Here is a 19,620-nt window from a genome sequence, read left to right on the forward strand (position 1 = left end):
AGGTTTTGTGCATCCTTGTAAATGGTTGGCCAGTAAAATCCTGAATCAAATACCTTTCGTGTGGTACTTGCGGCACCATGATGTCCTCCGTATGGACCTTCATGACAATGACGGAGAATTCTTCGTGCTTCATTACCATGGACACACCTTCGGATGAGCTGGTCGGCACACATTTTGAAAAGATAGGGGTCTTCCCAAAAGTAATGCTTTACATCAGCAAAGAATTTCTTTCTTTGATGATGTGACCATCCTTTGGTGACTATACCGCTAGCTAGGAAATTAGCGTAGTCGGCATACCATGGCTCTTGTCTACTTTCCATCATTTCCAACGATTCCGTGGGAAATTTCTCGTTGATTTGCTCGTCTCTGGTTGTCTCCAAAGCTGGGTCTTCTAAGCGTGAGAGATGATCTGCAGCAGTGTTTTCTGCTCCTCTTTTGTCCTTGATTTCGATGTCGTCTTGGAGGAGTAGAATCCATCTGATCAAACGGGGTTTTGCGTCTTGTTTCTTGAAGAGGTACCTGATGGCTGCATGGTCTGTATAGACTACTGTTTTAGAAAGAACAAGATAAGAACGAAATTTATCAAAAGCAAATACCACTGCTAGTAATTCTTTTTCTGTAGTTGTATAATTTTCTTGTGCATCATTAAGAGTTTTACTAGCATAATAAATTGGGTGGAAATGCTTTTCTTTTCTTTGTCCCAAGACTGCTCCAACAGCAAAGTCACTTGCATCACACATGATTTCGAAAGGAAATTTCCAATCTGGTGCTATCATGATAGGTCCATTGACTAGCATTTCCTTAAGGGTTAGAAATGCTTGATTGCATTCCTTGTCAAAGATGAAGGGTGCATCTTTTTCAAGTAATTTTGTTAGAGGCCTTGAAATTTTTGAAAAGTCCTTGATAAACCTTCTATAAAATCCGGCATGTCCTAGGAAACTTCTGATCGCTCTTACGGAGGATGGAGGAGGTAATCGAGAAATAGTTTCTATTTTTGCTCGATCAACTTCCATTCCTTCGCTTGAGATTTTGTGACCGAGTACTATTCCTCTGTTACCATGAAATGGCATTTTTCCCAGTTAAGGGCGAGGTTAGTTTCCTCACATCGGGATAGCATTCGTTCAAGATTATCGAGGCATTGGTCATATGAGTCTCCAAAGATGGAAAAGTCGTCCATGAAGGCTTCCATTGTTTTTTCTATCATATCATGGAAAATGGCCACCATACAACGTTGGAATGTTGCAGGCGCATTACATAGACCGAATGGCATGCGTCAATATGCGAAGGTTCCGTAGGGACATGTGAAAGTTGTTTTCTCTTGGTCTTCTGGTGCTATCGGTATTTGAAAGTAACCTGAAAAACCATCTAAGAAACAATAAAATTTATGACCGGACAATCTTTCTAACATTTGATCAATGAAGGGTAAAGGAAAGTGGTCTTTCCTTGTTGCTTCATTTAATCGCCTATAATCTATACAAACTCTCCATCCTGTGATGGTTCTCGTTGGTATTAATTCATTTTTCTCATTAGTTATTACCGTCATACCTCCTTTCTTTGGGACTACTTGAACGGGATTTACCCACGGGCTATCGGAGATAGGGTAGATTAGTCCGGCGTCAAGTAGTTTGATGACTTCATTCTTAACCACTTCTTGAACATTGGGGTTCACTCTTCGTTGTGGTTGAATTACCGTTTTGTAGTCATCATTCATTAAAATTTTGTGCGTGCACATGGAATGGCTTATTCCTTTAATATCTACAAGCTTCCAAGCGATCGCGTTTTTGTGTTTTTTAAGTAGGCTAATTAATTTCTCTTTTTCTACGTTACTTAATGAAATAATTACAGGTAAACTACCATCTTTGCCTAGAAAAGCATATTCCAAACCTTTAGGAAGTTCTTTGAGCTCAATGGGTGGGTCTTTAGAAGACACCTTATTTTGTGGCTCATCTAGATTAAGAACCTTAAAGGTTTGTTCTATGGCTATCTCTTCTTCGACAAAGTGGTCTTCTTCATTAGTCGTATCGGGTGGTTCAGCTTCATCTTCAATTAGGGGGTCATTATTGCCAAAAGGATATTTCATTGAACGCTCAAGGTCTATGCTCCTTTTGAATGCCCCTAACTGAAGAGGTAGATTGTTGAATTTCCGGTTTTTCAAAGCTTTATGAGTTTGTACAAAAGGTTTTCCCAAGACTAGTGGAGCGTCATCGAGGATGACAAAGTCGGTTGGGATTATCAATTGATTTGTTTGAACCAAAACATCTTCAACTACACCGATTGATTTTATCACTTTTCGATCGGATAGAAAAATGGGAATTTGAAGTGGAGTAAAATCACTAATACTTAATTTTTCAAAAAGGTAGTTAGGCATCATGTTAACACAAAGATCTTTATCAATGGTGATATTGCTAATAAATGAATTTTGAAAAAAACATGGAACCGGTGTAATGTTAATTTCAAAAGGGTCTTCTTTTATTAGCGAGGTTTGATCATTAGTTAACTTAACACTTACTAATTCTTTGATTTTAGCACTAGTGTTTAACTCTTTTAAAAACTTGGCATGAGGGGTTACTAAACAATGATTTTCGAAAGTAGGTGACAAGAGAATAATTTCTTCAAAATTAGATTCTTCTTGAATTTTAGCGTTATCGGACTCACCTTCTTCATTGTTTAACTCATGTGTCGGTTTTTCACTTTCTTGTTCTTCCATTTTTACATTTTCAACTACCGCTACGTTATTATTACAATTTAATTCTTCTCTTGCGCGGGATTCCTCTTCCCTTGCGTGAGATTCTTTCATGTAACGTTCGATAGTTTTAATGTGTTCTAATATCCTATTGGTCACTTCGGTGAGAGAAAAAGAATTTGGATACTCAAAGCTTGAATCCGGTTGTTCGATCCTTGGTTCCTTATAATACTCATATGAAGTAGATGGTTCACACCATTGTTCTTCATTGTAAGTATATGATGGATAAGGGTCGAAACTTTGTTCTTCATAGTACTCATATGAGGTGGGTTGTTCATGCCATTGTTCCTCATAATAAGAATATGAAGGTGGTGGCTCATATCTTGAGTCTTCAAAGTATGAGTATGAAGGCTCATACCTTGGTTCCTCAAAATATGAGTATGAGGGAGGAGGTTCATACCTTTGGTCTTCATAGGATGTGTATGAAGTTGATGGCTCGTACCTGGGCTCCTCATAGTAGTCGTATGAATTGGATGGTTGATATGAGTTATTATATTGAACCGAGCGTGCGTTACGACAATTAGTGCAATAATTACCCCTATAATCATCCTCATCATAGGTGTAGTTGTAACCTCTTGAGTATTGATCCATAAGAATCACTCAACAGACCACAACTGAGTCTCGGGACCAGAAAAAAAAATAAGACGGAAACAGAAGCTGGACACGGCCCCGTGTTCAGTGGACACGGCCCCGTGGTCAGGGTCTGTATCTGGGCGTTTTAATTAAAGTTACTGGTCACGTTGAGCACGGGGGCGTGTTCAGTGAGCACGGCCCCGTGTTCAGACTCTGTATCTGGGTATCTAACTAAAAATATGCAGCACGGGGGCGTGTTCAGCGAGCACGGCCCCGTGTTCAGGCTACTGTAAATGCAAACTAAACTAAAATGCAGAAAAATGTGCGCGCGTTTTGAAAAGGTTTTGAAAAACTGATTAGGCCGTCGATTTTAAGCTTTCTTAAAATCCTTGTGTCCCCGGCAGCGGCGCCAAAAAACTTGATGCGTGTGTAGTGTAATATATTTTAGATGTATATTTAAGCCCCTTTTTACACTTTTAGCCAAGTTTTAAATTTATAAAACACGATATTTACTAACACTAAACACACATATGGGCAAGTGCACCCATCGTGGACGTAGTATAGTGTTGGTAAGATACCGAGGTCGTCCAAGGACACAAGAGCTTTTAATACCGGTTTATCCTCAACGTCTAATCAAATCAAAAAGTGAGAAAAATGTTTTAAACTAAGAAAAATAAAAACTAACTAAATGCTGAAAAATAAAATAAAATAAAAACAGATAGACAAGATGAATCACTTGGATCCGACACGGGTGTTAGTATAACCTTTGATTATTTTCGCACTTTTGCACTTGTTTAAGAGATTATCTTAGTTATTGTAGTAGGCCCCTCTTTTGAAGGCGACGTTACCCTCAACCCAGTAGTTTGAGTCAGCAAGGATACAATCCTAAAGGGTCGGATTATTGAAAGATAATGAATTAAGTTATTAATGCAAATTGTGGTAGGCCCCGCTTTCGGCGGTGACGTTACCCTCGGCTAAGTAGTCTGAGTCAGCAGGGATACAGTCCTAAATAGCCGGGTTATAGTATTAATAATAGTTAACTTATGAGGGGGTCAAAGAGTTTGGATCCCCGCCATCCAATACCTATGGGCATTGAAGGAGATCCTACTAAATTTGACCCAGGTCCCAAGCAGGACCTCTAAACGCTGAACAAGGGCAAGAACCTTACCAAACCGTTCCCTTAACCCCGACCAGGTAGCCAATATACCTCCATATAGACCGTGGAGATATGAATGGTGAAAATCTTTTATTTTATATAGACAGTAAAATAATGCCAAGACACCACGGACAAACGATAAGGAAAGATCACCTTCAACATAAGTAACTAGTTATTAAAGTCATTAATACAAAACCAAATAAAAAGTGCAAAAGATTAAAAATAAAAAGTATTATACTAAACACTTGTTTTCACCAAGTGATGTAAGAGACTTAGGCAAACATGGCCTTGATTGTCAAGAACTCTTACGATCAATCTTGGATCCCGAGACGACTCACACACTCTATGATGGACAATGGATGATGGTGGTGGATGATGGTGTTATGGTGGTGGTGGGTGGTGGATGAAGTGTGAGAGAGGTGGTGTGCCAAGGGATGAGATGGAATGAAACCAAGCACCCCTATTTATAGGCTGAACAGAAGGCTGGGCACGGCCCCGTGTCCGCTGGACACGCCCCCGTGCCCGTCTGACATTCTCTCTCTTCATTAATTGTAATTCGCAATTACAATTAATGCGCCTGCTGTACTTTCACCACGCCCCCGTGCCCGCTGGACACGGCCCCGTGGTGGGCAATGGAAGCTTCTACTGGTTTGTCTTTTCTGCTGCTTCTTGGGCACGGCCCCGTGTTCGCTGGACACGGGGCGTGTTCAGTCTTCTGTTTTCTCTTCTTTGCCTTGGGAGGTGCCGTTGAGGGTCCGGGCGGTCTACTTTTATTCCTTTTCTTGTATTTATGCTAGAATTAGTTGTCTTTTTGCTTCTTTTGTGATTTTGAGCTCATTTCATCCTGAAAATACAAAAGAAAGACAAAAACACTCTTTTTCCAACATTAGTACTTAAAAAGGGTTAGTTTTATGCCTTAATTGATGTGATTTATATGTTGCATTTTACACACATCACTATACTTGCTTTATTATGTGTTATTGTTTGTTTAAATTGTTTTCTTCTTTATGTGTTACTCTTGACATACCTTCTTATGTGTAAATATTTGCTTCATTATTCCTCAACTTATGCTTTCCTAATGCATTTTACTCATTTTTCCTAAAACTCGAAAACACCTATATTATACAAACGAGACGAGTTTACCAAAATAGGCGTGAAACCCACAATTCGGGGAACGAATCTCATTCCGCTTGATTTTACTTTTGCACGAAATTCACCATTAAGTTAGGAGTGAAATCCACATCTTAATGGTAATTTCGAATTTCAAAATTTCAAAGTTTCGTGGACCCTCGTCAACAAGTCGAAATTAAATTTTGACCCGACGAGTACCAACCACACCTAGGGTACAAAGTCATCAAGTTAGGGGTGAAACCTGCATCTTGTCGACTAGTCCCACTCCTTGATTTTATAAATCCCGCCAAGTCTCGAATTTTCGATCGAATTGGAACGTGTAGTAACCGGAAGGGTAAATACCGTTAACCGACATGTCGGCAAGAGTATTTCACCTATTAGGCCAAAGCATGTTCTCAATTTGAAAAGATCTTTCGACCACTTTGGTTAGTCAAAATACCATTTTGGAACCATCCAAGTTTTCATCAAACTTACGCTTTATTAATTTCGATCTTTTATGGTGAAACCCTTCCTTGTCAATTTGAAACCATCTTCGAGATTTCACTTTTGCGCATACATCATACTATTACTTTTCATACGATTATACATTATTAGTGTGCATAATTTCACGTAATTTTATTTACACTTTTGTAACAACGAGTGGAGACATATCATCAAGATATGAGTGATTTTTCCTTACCTTGACGATTAACTCCGCTTCTTTTCTCCTCTTACAACGATCTCACCAACGGATTAGGAGTGATTCCCTTACCTAGGTGATCGTTACCAATGCTTTCTCTTAATAGACTATATTATGTAAATACGATCATGTTTATATCTAAATCATTTATCATTAGTCAAATCTCTAAGTATTTCAAAATGCATTGTCTACATAAACGAACTTCTTATCCTACAATCTATTTTCATATAGCTCACATACATGTTTTTTTTTACTTTCCGTAGACGCTTATTCCTCGATATTCGAAATTTCACGGAATGCTACTCGTCAACTTAGTCGGTCTAACAAACCCATTGCCCACGAAATTTCATATTCAACGTAATTATTAAAACTAGCTCACCTCGTATCATCAACCTATACTTACTAAGAAATGAGTCGGAAGTCACTTACTTTAAGCGTCCGTCTTCCCGTTCGCTTCCTTGTATCCTCTTGACCCGTTAGCCTTCCATACTTGAGTCCATGTCAATTGGGGTTCCTATCCTTTCAAGTCATTATGTCCATATCATAGTTAGTATGCATGTTCATTCATATCACATCCATTTCTAACTCTTAGCTACATAGACTTTCATTAGTCAAACTTTATCACGCATAAGACATGAACCGACAACCACATTGTTCCACATTCACTTAATTAAATTTATTATCATACGTACACATAATTGGTCTAACATATATCACATGATTCTTTATAATCTCACAAACATATTCATAAGTCTAACCATGCTACTAACATTTTCATTGACTTTTCAGAAAGTCAACGGTCAAGCATACTAATTTCCAACTTAGAAAATTATGCCCATATTTATGTGGTAGACCATACTAGTGACAACATATACATTTCATACTCATGTTTTTAGGACACACACAAATACATGATCAATTAACTACATCATACACATAGATAATCAATTCAATACATACTAATGCTCTCATAATACTACAATTGTCAACTACATTCAAGTTAGCAATTTAACATAATCCCAACATCAACCTTTACTAATAAGTCCACAAGCTATATGTGACACCTGTGTCACTTTAACCATCAAACAAATTCCAAAACAATGAAATATTGTATCTCATACTTGGGATTCGTAAAAATATGTGTATCATTTGCACACATCAACTCTTGTTCGATTTTAAGCTTTAAATCGCTCTTTGGAGGGTTATACGCGCTCTGATGCGTAAAAATAACCAGTTTAATCCAACGAATACTCCGGAATAGTGACATAGGCTTAACATACCTTAAATAACTTTTACATAACTTAGAAATAAGTTTTGAAGGCTTTGGTGTGGCAAAAACAAGTTAATTCGCTTACAGGGACTAAACTTGACAAACTGCGAAAGTATGCCAATTTGAACTGTAACGAACATTCCGGAACATGTCCATAAGTTAAACATACCATAAATATCCTTTACATAGCTTAGAAATAGGCTTTGAGGTGTTTGGTATGCTAAAACAAAGTTTTGGATCATTCAGGGGCTAAAAGTGTCAAAAAGTGCACAAGTTTGCACTTTTGCGCATAACTTACGTTCTGAATACATCCGGACATCCAAAAATTTATGTAAACATCCTTATATTATGCCTTAGTGTATGGCATGAGAAAAATCCATTCGTCGCGCAATTTGGATCGTCTTTCGCACTTATGCGCATTCCGTCGTAATTAACCAAACATCGCGACCGTACGGCCAAACGAACCGACATCCGGGATATTTTTGAGCACATTTTAAGTTCCCTATACTTTAACATCATTTTAGAGCTTTGAAATGCGGTTAACGGGGCTTAAACGTGTCAAAAATGCATCAAATACCAAGTTTTGGAGCTGCAGGGACCAAAACTGTAAATCTGCCAAACTAAGGGCTTACGGACCGTAAGCCAAAACCCATATGGTCCGTAAGGAGTCCCCAGTACAGCAGATTCATTGAATCCACTTGCAGTTGGCCTTTCGTTCGTTCAAGGGGCAATGCCCTTTCACCCAATCAAGGGCCAATGCCCATTTTCAGTAACCATAACATTTTGACAAGTGGACGCTTAGGATCGTGGCACGAAAATCAAGAAACGATCCTAATGGCTTTGCCTTTCCTATAAATACCCCCCCTTTGTTGCTAAAAACTCACACAATCTGATCAAAATGCTCTAAGTTGATGCCATTGCTTCATACCTGAGCTCTTTGATCTAGATTAGCATTCGGGGACCCTCCGTAAGTCTTCTTTCGTTCTTTTATTCGCTTTTCGAGTCTGAAAGTCAACGTTTTGTTGACTTTCTGCATTGACCAGCCTATGGTCAACCCGAAGTTCATGGAACTTCATAACGTGAGCGTGATCACGATGGTTATAGTCCGTAGTGACTATACCTACTGATTACCACGTTATCTAGGCTCAGTGACGAGTTAGGCGTTCCAGACGCGTTCTACGCGAACGACGCGTAAGGTAGCATAAGCTACCTAAACGGGTCGTAATGGGTCGCAAGCACTTAGGTTAGGTTTCATTTTAGTATGTAGGCTTTGTTAAACCATATTACACGAGTCTCCATACTCGTTTGGTTTACGAACCCGCATACTATCCGATCCTCCGATTTAGGTCCGGTATATTAACATAGCTACCTATTAGGTGCCGTTTGATATTCCGTGATCTCTAGCATTGTTTGGTTATCATACAAGAACTTCTAAGCAATCTCAGGTGAGTACATAGTCCCCCTCTTTTAGTGTTTTCAACTGTTTTGGGGTGAAGCATGTGTACCTATCTGTTATTTTCATGATTTCAAAGTATAATTGATTATACATGTTAGTATTTATCTTTTGACAAACTAAATGAATATCTATGGTTTAAACACTGATTTCTCAAAGATTACAAAAGTAATTGTTGGAATAGTACTTATTTTGTTCACCAGACCGATTGGTAGTATGATATAGCGCTATAGGACTAGACATCCTATTCCTGTTGTCATGGAATGTCTGAAACCAATTTGTTTCTCCATCCAAATAGGGATTTCCTTTGTGGTATCCTTATAGTCTCAAAGGTGTAGTTTGATGCACTAGGTCTGAATGAATTCTTAAATCGCACCTTTAAAGTATATTTTGATATACTCCCAAAAAGTATAGTTTGATATACTCTCATGTGTGGTATTGTACAGAACCAACCTATGCATTTTATCAACAAACCAAAACATATTTTTAATATGTTATTTACAAATCCAAAGTATACTGTTAATACGCTACTATAAGGTTATTCGTTTAACCTTACATTATTTTACAAAGTATAACTTTTGATTTATTCAAACACCTTGTTTTGTACAATTTTTACTTGTGGTTTAAGAAATCTCATTTCACTTACCATACATAACTTTTGTTTATACATTACATGGTTTACATTTAACTTGAGTTATACAATAACCTTGGACTATTGGTTTAAACATGAACATTCTATATTGGTGGTTTGGTTTGCGTAAGTGACTTAAGTAACGAGGCGGGTGTAATATGATACAAGCATGGTGGATACGCCGCTGGTACTTCCTATATATAAGTGTTTGTATGGTATCACATATCGTAGCGTTATTTGAATCATTTCAATTTAGGTCATATAACATTTTATACAAATAACACACTTTTCACAAGACAATGATTTACAAACGACTTATCTTATACTAACTCATTTTACATGGTTATCCATTTAACCACACAGTGTTCTCTTATTTTTACATATCATCTGATTTTACCATTTTTTTTAAATGATTTACAAGACAAAGCAAATTACAAGGTTCATGACTGACTGTTATTAAACGTTTTCTTTAAACTCAAGTCATGAATCCCATTTTCACAAAACCTATGTATCTCACAGGCATTTTTTATGCTGACATACCTATTTTTACACATGTTTCAGGTGCCGTCTTGAGATGATTGTTGATATATGCTACATTTAGGATGGACTCGTGCCTTAGCAACTTTAAAACTTGGAAGATCATAATTGTACTTATTTGATTGTATTAGAACAATGAGTCCATTTAATAAATAAAACAACATTTCAATTTCCATGTGTTATGAAACAATGATTCTGTTACAACACTCCCCGACGTTTCCGCCACGTTTTGTATGTCCTACGTGGTCGGGGTGCGACAGAAAAGTTGGTATCAGAGCTCATGGTTATAGGGAATTAGGTTACTAGCAATGCTTTGACCTAGTCTATAACCTTCCTAGGACCCTAACGCGAGTTTACTTGCGTTTAGTCATAAAACAATACTGTCACCTATCCTTAGGCGACGACCCCAACAAGAACATAAATTTCAAAACCGCTTTGAAAACTAATCATCTGTTCTAGGATGATTGATTACTAGGTTTTGAACCCTCTGTTATAAGGTTTTGAACCCTCTGTTATAAGGTTTTGAACCCTCTGTTATAAGGTTTTGAACCCTCTGTTATAAGGTTTTGAACCCATTTGAATTTTCAAAATCCCGTGAAAGTTGGTCTAAATAATGTGAACACATGCAAACTAGAAGGGTGGGTGCCTGTACCCTGAGTTTTCTGTCTAAGGCTAGAGTGTTCGTACAAATCCTCATGATCGGACCAGTCACTCTTACCTGGGAACTCTTGGGGTGAGTGTCCACTTATAGGCGAGCATGTCTTCGCGATACATTCTTTTTGACCTATTTGCTTTGATTAATCACCCAGGTCGTTTGTTGCTTTGTAGTAACAAACAAATGACCACTATCCTTGCTTTCATCAGATTTGTTTCATCTCATTCTTTTCGTCTAACTCTCTCACTCGTTTCCTCTCATGTTTCCTCTTTTAGAATGCCTCCTCGACGCGACAATCAGATGGCGAATGCCGAACTGGCGGAAATTATCGCGCAGCAAATGGCTGCTGCCTTCCCAAATCTTTATGCTCAAATAACTCAAGCCATCAACAACAACAATGCTCCATGTAATTTCAAGATTTTTAACTCGGCTAAACCACTCAAGTTTAGTGGTTCTGAGGGAGCAACTGGGCTTCTTCAATGGTTCGAGAGCATTGAGAATACTTTCCGTCACGTTCAGTGTCCTGAAAATCGCAAGGTCGAGTTTTCTTCGAGTGTGTTTCAGAAGAGGGCTCTTACGTGGTGGAACGGGGTTATGAGAGACCGCGGTGCTGAGGTTGCATTAGCACATACTTGGGCCGAGCTTAGGGCTCTTATGATGAAGGAATTCTGTCCTCGTCATGAGCTTAGGGCTCTAGAAAGGGAATTTGATGATTTAAAGCAAGACAGTGGGGAACATCGAGCCTATACTGACCGCTATGAGGAATTGAGCTTGTTATGCCCTACTATGGTTACGCCTCTGGATAAGGCGATTGAGAAATACATTGATGGGCTTCCTGACGTAGTTCAGGATATCGTTACTGGCAGCAACCCTACTACTGTCAGACAAGCCATTGAATTGGCTGCCACTCTGACTGAATCCCATATCAGGAAGCGCAAGCTGTTTCGGAAGGGCGACTTAAGACCATCTGACAAGACTGCTCATGTGGAACCAAAGGAAGAAAATGCTGAGGGGTCCAAGAAGAAGAAGCGCAAAGCCTCTCAAAGCTACGCTGTAACTGCTCAAGACAAACAAGTTGCACCGAACCAGCCAGCACAACCTCGTAAAAGACAAAACTATGTTGGTACTGCACCTTTGTGCAACAAATGCAACCGTCATCATCTAGAGCAAGAGCAGTGTCACAAATGTACCCATTGTGGGCGGTTGGGACATTTGATCAATGTTTGTCGTTATGCAAATCAAGCTGCTGCAAACCCTGCTGCTGTTCAAGCACGGTTCCCTCCAGGGTCATGTTATAACTGTGGTGACCTTACCCACTACAGGAACAATTGCCCAATGCTTGTTAACATACCTCCAGCGCGTGGACGAGTGTTCAACATCAATGAGGCAAATATGAACAATGATGCAGCAGTGAACAATTAGTGTTTTGTGTTTCCTTGGTTGTTATCTTTTGACACTTCAAGACAATTCCGTTGTTACATAAATAAAGATTTGTTGTTTTTATTTCTGCAAAATTTATGCGTTTGTATGAATGCTTGATGAAACCTTATGATGTCAACCCAAAGACAAACTACTCGTATGGTTCTATCATATTATGATCACTTGTGATCTCCCCAAGAACCTTAAACTCTCGTTTCTTTTAAGAAACAAAGTCAAACTCTTATTGAGAATCCCTCTATCTTTATAGACAGATCCTTAAAAATCATTAAAGTACCAAATGAAATCCATGGATTGGATTCCTAGTGTGCTTTGAATATCCATACCTAAAGGTAACAAAATAAAGAATCAAGTTAACTAAATTTGTGCTTATGTGCTTTCTTACATGTTTTGTGGTTGTATATGATCCATCCAAATCCTCATAGAATCTTTCATATCTCATACGAGAGATTCATAATAGGATATCCAGAGATACTATCTTAAACCCTTAATGGATTTCAACATTGTAGTTAAGTCCCTCTGGTTATAAAGTATTATTCTATAATTAGACCTCTTGAATGGTCTGCTTAAACAGATTGATCTTGAAAATCTGATTAGAAATATCATGTGATGATGTCACTAAAAATGATCCCTTAAGTGGTCTATTTAAAGAGATCGTACGACGGCCTAGTTAAGAAGATCATGTGTTGATCTAGTTAAAAAGATCGTTCGTTGATCTAATTAAAAGGATCCTTTGGTGGTCTAGTCGAATCGCTTCATGTTTATTCAAGTAATTTTTCCTACGCATTATGAAATGGACTGTGCGGACTGTGCAAGGAATTACGTAATTATGGAAGCCTACATAATTATGGAATTCAGTGCACAGGAGCCACAGGAAGCTTCATCATGTGTTAAGACCTAGTGACAAGAATAATGATACGGGAGAAGTCTCGGACCTCGACCAATGTCATTTATTCTCACGCACCCCCAATTCTGATCTCAATCACACACCAAGTTTCCTATGATAAGTCTTCATAAGAAACGTTCTTCTGTCCGTAGTTCAAAATTCCATGTTTTATTATTACAAGGAATTCACTTTGAGGGTTAACAAATTCTCTAAGAGTCCTAACATGGCCCCGAGTTTCACTTAAGGGTTCAAGGGATCTATTAGAAGGCGAAACCGTCACAACTGTCTTCACAAGTTTCCTCTAGAATTAAATTTCGGGACGAAATTTCCTAAAGTAGGGGAGACTGTGACACCTGTGTCACTTCAACCATCAAACAAATTCCAAAACAATGAAATATTGTATCTCATACTTGGGATTCGTAAAAATATGTGTATCATTTGCACACATCAACTCTTGTTCGATTTTAAGCTTTAAATCGCTCTCTGGAGGGTTATACGCGCTCTGATGCGTAAAAATAACCAGTTTAATCCAACGAACACTCCGGAATAGTGACATAGGCTTAACATACCTTAAATAACTTTTACATAACTTAGAAATAAGTTTTGAAGGCTTTGGTGTGGCAAAAACAAGTTAATTCGCTTACAGGGACTAAACTTGACAAACTGCGAAAGTATGCCAATTTGAACTGTAACGAACATTCCGGAACATGTCCATAAGTTAAACATACCATAAATATCCTTTACATAGCTTAGAAATAGGCTTTGAGGTGTTTGGTATGCTAAAACAAAGTTTTAGATCATTCAGGGGCTAAAAGTGTCAAAAAGTGCACAAGTTTGCACTTTTGCGCATAACTTACGTTCTGAATACATCCGGACATCCAAAAATTTATGTAAACATCCTTATATTATGCCTTAGTGTATGGCATGAGAAAAATCCATTCGTCGCGCAATTTGGATCGTCTTTCGCGCTTATGCGCATTCCGTCGTAATTAACCGAACATCGCGACCGTACGGCCAAACGAACCGACATCCGGGATATTTTTGAGCACATTTTAAGTTCCCTATACTTTAACATCATTTTAGAGCTTTGAAATGTGGTTAACGGGGCTTAAACGTGTCAAAAATGCATCAAATACCAAGTTTTGGAGCTGCAGGGACCAAACACTACAACAAAAATGGCTTTTTAGGACCTTTTCTGTGGGACGCTTGTAAAAGAGGGTCATAAAAAACTATTTAATAGGACTAATGAACTTTTGGGGTCCTTTTATAATATATTCCACTAAACCGGTGTCCTAAAAAACTATTTAATAGGATGGATGATTTTTTGGGGTCCTATTATCATATAATTTAATAGGACACTTAAAATGTAGATCCTAATAAAGTACTTTATAGGACATTTAATTGTTAGTGTCCCATTATGTGGTACTCTATTAGGACAATTGATCATCTAGGGTCCTATTATAAAATAACTTAATAGGACGCGTTGTAGTTAAGTCATAAATGTTCAGTGTTATAGGACCCTTTCTAGTCGAAGTCATATTAGAACTTAACTTAATAGGACACTTGACACTTGGGTCTTATAACTTTAAACTTTATAGGACGCTTAATTATTGTGGTGTTATTATAATACACCGTAATAGGATACTTGATATTTGAGTCATAAAACATAAGTTTTATCGGACGCTTATTCGCTAGAGTTTTATTATAATATAACTTAAAAAGACATTTGACACTTGGGTCTTGTAAATTTAACCTTTATAGGACGCTTAATCATTGTGGTGTTATTATAATACACTGTAATAGGACACATGATATTTGAGTGGTGGTGGTGGCCGGTGAGTGGTGGTGGTGGGCGGTGAGTGGTGGTGGTGCTGCTGGTGAGAGGTGGTGGTGTTGGTGGTGCTGGTGAGAGGTCGTGGTGGTCGTGGTGGTGGCAGGTGAGTGGTGGTGGTGAGTGGTGGTGGTGGTGAGTAGTGGTGGTGGCCGATGAGTGGTGGTGGTGGTGAGTAGTGGTGGTGGCCGGTGGTGGTCGGTGAGTGGTGGCCGGTGGGGGTGGTGGTGGTGAGTAGTGGTGGTGGCCAGTGGTGACGGTGGTGGTGAGTGGTGGTGGTGGAAGTAGTAGCCGGCGGTGTTGGTGGCCGGTGGTGGTGGCCGACAGTGGTGGTGGTGGCCGATGGTGGTGGCCGGCGGCGGTGGTGGTGGCCGGTGGTGGTGGTGGTGAGTAGTGGTGGTGGCCGGTAGTGGGTAGTGGTGGTGAGTAGTGGTGGTGGCCGACGGTGGTGGTGGTGGTGGTGGTGAGTGGTGGTGGTGGTGGTAGCCGGCGGTGTTGGTAGCCGGCACTGGAGATGGTTAAATTCGCGGGTTAAAAAAAATAAATAAGGGGTTGAAACGGGTCACTTAAAAAGTTAAAACTTTTATTCACGGGTAAGATGAGTTGATTAAATTAAAAGCACGGGTCATACGGGTCATTAGCGTTTGAATAGAAAAACCACGGGGCTCAATCCCCACACCAAAGGGGCAACGCCATGCCAACGCTTGCCCGAGGTGAAGCAGCCGACGTTGAACCCGAACCGCCGCCCCAACCCACGCGGCCATGCTAGGTCTGACAATGGATTGGATATTGATCCATATCTAATTCAATCTGATCTATTTAAATCACTTGTTGGATCATAAAAAAGTATCCATTAATCCATTAATTAATCCATCCGGATCGATCCATATTACTAAAATATCACTACCCTCTCAAAAGTCCAAACCCTAAATTTTGAAATCAATCCAATCCAGCCTCTCCTCCTCTTCAAAAGTCCAAAGTCCGGTTCAGCCAATTCAGCGATCATCTTCACAATCATCATCGTTCTTCATTCAATCACAGTAAGTACGATCAATCTTCAACTCTTATTCATATTCTATCCGTCTTGTTTAACAGTATTAATATCCTAGGATTTTCAATTTTGCAATTTAGGGTTTCATAATTCATAACCTTATTGTTCCAATCGAAAAGTTGAGATGATATTTTGTTAATCGTGACCCTGATGTTCGATTATTGATGCTTGATGTGTAGTCTCCATGGATATTTGTTATGATCAGAATAAATATAGTAGATATTGTAGTTATGGTTTCTGTTTGGACTTGATGTGTGTAAATTTTTGCTTGATACATGTTGATTTGAATGATTAGTGCATGATAAACTAATTATGTTATGAATTTTCACAGAATCTGTGATGATAATCGTTCAAATCAATAATTCTTACAACAAAGTTAACCGTTTTATCCCTTAAACATTGCCTAATAGTTTACACATTATGTTCAATCTGGTGTTAAACTGTTAATATATACAACGCTGGGTGCTCCACCCCGGGTTGGCGTTTTGGTTGGCGATGCCCGCTTGGCGTGGAGATTTTGCCTGGCGTGTGGCGGGGGCTGGGTGACATGGCAGGCTGTGGTTGGCTGGTTCAATGCAGGTTTTTTTATATTTTTTTTTTAAATTCCACATGGCCGGCCACGCCTAGCTAAGCGACGCCCCACCACACCCCTAGTTTTTGAGTATTAGCTTGTGGATCCCACCCTATCCATGTGTCGAGCAATGCCCCCAACCCAAGCCCCTCCACACCCCATAGTCTTATATCATATACTAGAGGAGGTCTTGATGCTCGCTAGAGCTTTTAGTCATTTTCATAGCTTAGTGGGTGTTACTGGAACTCATCATGGTCTGATTGAAGCTTAAAGCCACTTTTCAAGTGACATCAAAACTTTAGTTACTAATACCAGCTGAGAAGGAATGGTTTATGACATGACATTATATGTTTTATTGCAGGTCTCATAAGAAAAGGAATGTGGTAGAGGCCTAAATTCATATGGCGATACTTTTAATCAACTTATTCAAAAGTGGCTTTCTCAAGATGTGCTTTCTGACACTGTATACAATCAGGTATGTTTTCTGGAATTTTAACAATTTTTTAGACATTTTCATTATTTTTAAATTTTTCTATACAAACTTTATGCTTTCCGTGTAGGGGGTAGTGATAGCCCACACTGCACATCCTACTCGGATTAACAGGTGTACTCTACAATATAACACATTATTGTTTGTGTAAGCTATTTGATTTTTTGTTGAGGTTAAGTTTTGGTTACATTATTTATAAATTATATGACGTTTATTTGTTGATTTTTGCAGCATCTTATAGAAGTTATTAGTTAATGACCTAAAGGATCTTACACATGGGATTAAGCCATACACCAAAGCATCAGGTTCCATGATATAACTGACACTGATAAAAGTTTGGTTTATGTAATTTCTTGTTAGCTCATTGTAAACGCATCAGGTGCTAGTTAGCTTATTAAATTAAGTTTTTGCATACTCTTTTAGAAAGCTCTAAAGAGGATCTGCACATGAGGTTCCACCATACCCCAAAGCATCAAAGCCATCATGTTAATGGCCAACTTCCATCTAAAGCTGATGCACCCTGTAGTACAGGTTAAAACACTAGCCACTCATTGATTTTACCATCATAATAAACATAACATGAAGATCATTTTGGTTTAATATGATGGCATGAACTGATATAATTATAGGACAAAGATCCGTTAGGAACCACCTTTTATTGCGGGGGGGGGGGTTAGGTTTTTGGGGGTGGGGTTGGGGGGGGGGGTAGGTTTTTTGGGGGTTTTTGTTTTTAGCATTTAGCTTGGGGGGGATTAGGTTTTTTTAGGGTTTTTTTTAAGGTTTTTTTAGCTATTTTAGGTTGTGTTCACATTGGTTCTCGCGGTTCTCGTAATAAAGGTGGTTCTCGCATGAACCTTACCCTATAATTATATAAGAATACTTTTTTGTCGCTTCATTTGGTTGACCAGTACATATCTTTTTGTCAATTATAAATACACTGTATGCCTTAGTTACGGCTACTAAAGTAAAATAGTTAACCAACCATTTAGGAGGTTATTTGCATTATACAGACTTTGGGGCTTGGGACACATTCAACTTAGGGTTGGCAAATCGTGTCTTAGCCGGTTTAACAGGTATCTAATAACGCGAACACCAAAAATTTTAAACATGAATACGACTCGTTTTACTACTTTATATCCAATTTTAAACATAAGACAGATGTATATTTTATGCACCTAGAAGGAGAAATAATGGATCCTAACTTTCAAATTTTGATTATTTTCAAAAACGTAAAAATTCACATGGTGTACTTTTCTGTTATCGTGTCTTAGCAGGTTACCTACAGGTTATCTATTGCTAGCCCTAATTCAACTCGTTTGACCCTTTCTTTATTTAGATGTTTTTTTATTATTTGACCCATTTAAAGTATTTGAGATACAACATAAATGTGTTGAAACTTCCACATCGAGGATGTGCTTTATTCCTCTCAACCTTGCAAATGGTTAATCTTCACCATATTTCCAGGTTACCTCTCCCAAAGTTCAAGCAAAGCTCATCTGAAAGTAAATGTAAATGGGGACCGACCTAACACAGGCATTGCTCAACGTGTTACGAGTGACGTTTTAAAAAAGATGATCAGATTTCATAAACATTTTACATGAAAGAAAAGACAAGTGAAGGAGGCTTTCATTAGTTTTTATGATTGTAATTGACAACTTTGTATTGCCTACATTACATTTATGGTTGTTTTTTCAAAAGTTTGAACATATATTATGTTATTATTGTTATGATGTAATTGAGATGGTATTACGTATTAAAAGAATTTTAGCGGTTGAAACAATCATGTTACAAAAAGGAAAACAGGTTGATTATAAAATAAAGGTTGCGTTAGGTCTAATGCAACTGCTTCTAATGCAGCCCCTAATAAAAGGTTGTATTAGCCCTATTGCAGCCACTTAAAGACTTAATGCAACATTTTACCGGAGTTGCATTAGCTTCATTTATGTGACCATAAAATTGGTTTCATAATCTTATTTGGTATATTAGGACCCTTTTCGTGGTACTAAATTAGCTATAATGTTAAATCATAAGGGTCCTATCAATTAATTTCTAAGGACGCCTGTAAGTGTATCAAAAGATTAAAAGTATGTAAGCACATGTTAGAACATCGTAAAAGTGTCCTAATATGTTTTTATTAGGACACTATTTTGGTTGTTCAAAGACGTATTATGCGACCATAAAATTGGTTTCATAATCTTATTTAAGATGTTAGGACACTTTTTTAGTTCCGGGACTTATTACGACCCCTTTACATGAAACGCTTTTACCGTTGGTCCTATTAAATGAAAGGTCCTATAAAATAGCATTTTAGGACGCTTTTGCGCGTACTAAAAACCCAGTTTTCTTGTAGTGAAAACTGTAAATCTGCCAAACTAAGGGCTTACGGACCGTAAGCCAAAACCCATACGGTCCGTAAGGAGTCCCCAGTACAGCAGATTCATTGAATCCACTTGCAGTTGGCCTTTCGTTCGTTCAAGGGGCAATGCCCTTTCACCCAATCAAGGGCCAAGGGTCATTTTCAGTAAC

At 38.5% G+C, this 19,620-nt stretch overlaps 1 long non-coding RNA gene across 1 annotated transcript; it reads left to right on the plus strand.

Moving 5' to 3' along the window:
* Nucleotides 1-17,187: 17,187 nt before the first annotated feature.
* Nucleotides 17,188-17,629, plus strand: LOC110905970. The gene is made up of 3 exons (XR_002573555.2): nt 17,188-17,241; nt 17,326-17,399; nt 17,518-17,629. It is a non-coding gene; the product is annotated as an uncharacterized LOC110905970 (long non-coding RNA).
* Nucleotides 17,630-19,620: the final 1,991 nt, after the last annotated feature.

This window comes from Helianthus annuus, chromosome 14, assembly GCF_002127325.2.
Source record: "Helianthus annuus cultivar XRQ/B chromosome 14, HanXRQr2.0-SUNRISE, whole genome shotgun sequence".
NCBI lineage: Eukaryota > Viridiplantae > Streptophyta > Magnoliopsida > Asterales > Asteraceae > Helianthus > Helianthus annuus.